We start from the raw sequence: 3,182 nt of genomic DNA on the forward strand, positions 1-3,182 counted from the left end.
GCCTCTCGCCCTTTCCTATTCCTTCTTCCTTCTAATATATTTAAATGATTTTTATTTTTTTTTTGTTAATTTCATTTTCATTTTCAGTTAATGGTTATAACCAATTAAAATCTTGTATTATATCACATTAACCAACATTAGCATAAGAAACTATTTTGGCTTACCTCATATGTAACCTCTTGTATAACTAATCCTGTAAAAAAATGCTGTTTGTTTCTTACAATAAATAAATAAATAAATATCTGTGCACCGTAATGAGATGAGGAGTCGAATTAAAGCTGACGTAATATAGTTTTTTAACTGTAATATTGTGGTATACATTAGTGAATTGTGGAAGAAGTCGGGGCTCAGTCTGTCTGTGCAGATAGAGAAACAATAGCGCTTTTTGCTTTTACCTCCAACAGATAGCGCTGTTTTAAAAAATGCATGTTTTTACCTGTCACGGTACATAAAAACACACGCGTATTCGAATGCAACGTTGTGTCGAAATTTCAAAGTGATCGGCGAAGAACTTTCGGAGATTTAAGATTTTAACAAACGAACATTAACGTTTTTATTTTTATAGATAATTTGGTAATGTGACCCTCACTGGGTGTTTTATCCATGCTGAGTTCCCCATTTTAAAATTTTATGTGGCAAATTATGTAATGTACTGCATTGAAATTATATTAATTAAACTAATTTAAATTAAATATGAAATAAAATAAACTAACATAGTAACAACAAAATATTTAAGGCAGTTATAAAAACTAAGCTATCTGTAGAATAAAAAATATACTATGTATTATTATTTCATTATTATTATTGTATTATTTTATTCTTTAAAAAAAAAAATATTTTTTTTGTATGGCCATTTTTGTTCTTTAATCCAAATCTTAATTTTGTTTGTGAAATGTTTTTTGCTTCCATCACTTTTGTGTCGAGTGTCAGATTGTTGAATGCTTTTTTTATTGCCTTGTATGTGTGGTGTCTTTGTCAATGGCTTGTGTTTATGTTTTGTATGTACGCTCGTCCAACTGGTCTATTATTGTTAGTTTGCGTTTGTTGAAATTTAGTTTTTTGGTTAAAAATTTACTAATGCCGCGTATATTTAGCGTATGTTTAGTACGTCAAACATGTTGAATATTTAGTCACTGTCAGTCATTCTATGTTTTTTTTAAATTATCTTTATGTAATTTTCATAAAACCTATAGCTGAGTTTGTTGCTCCTCCCCAGGCAAGTACACCGTATAAATACACTGACTGATACAGACCAAATAATCAACAGCTGTGACGTACTAGATATACGCCAATTATACATTAAAACACTACTAAACTACATTTTTGACAAAAAAATATAAATTTCAACATACACAAAATAACACTGACCAACAACAGACCAGTTAGACAAGCGTAGAAAGAAAACATAAAAACTCCGACAGTAAATTCAAGCTTTGGACAAAGACACTACCAATACCATGCTATAAAAGCTTTCAACAGTCTAAAAATTGAGGAAAGTAAAAATAAACTCGCACACAAAATTACAAAATGGATTAAAGAACAAAAAAGACAATATTACCAAAATGTCATAGCATAAAATAAAAATAAAACCTACACGTAAAACACAAAACCAAAATAAACACACATCACTCACAAACACACAAGATTATATATATATATATATAATCTTGTGTGTTATTTTATTATTTTATTATGTATTATTTTATCTTATATTGTAGATTGTATTTAGATTATATTTTCATATTATAAAATGAAAGCCTCAGCACGGGCAAGCCACCCAGTGAGGCCAACATTACTGGAAAACTTTGAAATGTAAAAAAATATTGTACCAAATATAAAAAAAATAAATCATAATAATAACATGGCATTTATATAGCGCAGTTTAGTGTCATTTCACTTCAGATACGCATTCTATCATGGATTGGCAAAGTGCATAATATATTGTTTTAGTTTAGATTTATTTCTTATGTCCAGGAAAGTGTTTATTGTTTTCAGTAGTTTATTTGATACATGACTCCATATGTAATCGGCAGTAGCTTGCTAGTATAGTGATTAATTCTGACTTGTTTTGTTCTGTTACTCATAAAACTATTCATTAGTTGGAGGTCCTTTCCTTTGATGTCAATGTTGTGGCAGATGGAATCAAAGGCTTTAGCTAAATCTAGATGTATATCTACGAATTTATGTCTTTGATCTAGGTGTCTATGAATATAATCTATGACGTACGCCAATGCTTCTTTTGTGCCTCTTTTTCTCTAAATCCATATTGTTTATCCGAGATTACTTTGTTATTTTACATGTATTTTACAATTTGGTTTTTTAATACTCTCAAAAATCTTTGATAGTGATTGGTCTATAGTTTTCATTTTGTCTCCTGCTTTATAGGGTTCACCAATCCTTATTTAACCCTCCAAGTTTTTAAATATTATTACCAACAAGTCCCAACGACGCGACGTGGTGAATTTTTTTGGAATTTCGGAATGCTCCCGAGGTATCTAAAATGTGCCATATATTACTTATTTTTGAAGTTGTCGTTAAAAGAAATACCATTTTAGAAACTAAATAAAATTATCTTTGTAATTTTTGCATTAAAAAAAACATCGATATTTAAAAAAAATATTTTCTTAATATCAAACATGATAATGTTAACAAAAAAATTTACCAATACATTTTGATTATTTTTTAATGATAAACTAATGTTTATGAGACAAGGTTTTATGCTTAGCCTAAAGAATAACAAATAATTATAAGGAATTAGTCGCCTGAAATATTAATACAAATTTTAAAATATCTCCCGAGTAAAAATCTGTACCCGAGAAGCATACGGATGCAAGTCCAAAAAGCTAAATGTTCAGGAGAGCCAAAATACTTTTTTTTCTGTAAGTTTGGTCTCATAACTTCTGCGGATATTCATGATAATTGATTTTTATTTTTTATCCTATTGAATCAATTAATTTTGTATCGAAAATGAGAAAATAAAATAAAATATTTTATATGCAAAGCCAAAAAAAAATGTTTTAAAAAAAGCATTGTGGACTTGAGTCCTTCTGCTTCAAAATGATATTGAATATTTTGGTATGACACATGGTATATTATAAAGGGATCAATGTTGAAAACTTCACTTGGAAGTAAAATAATAACTATATAACAGGTAAATATAAATATCTATTTTATTTATATTT

This window comes from Hesperophylax consimilis, chromosome 30 (genome assembly GCF_061612785.1).
Source record: "Hesperophylax consimilis isolate HC1 chromosome 30, BYU_Hcon_1.0, whole genome shotgun sequence".
Taxonomy (NCBI): domain Eukaryota; kingdom Metazoa; phylum Arthropoda; class Insecta; order Trichoptera; family Limnephilidae; genus Hesperophylax; species Hesperophylax consimilis.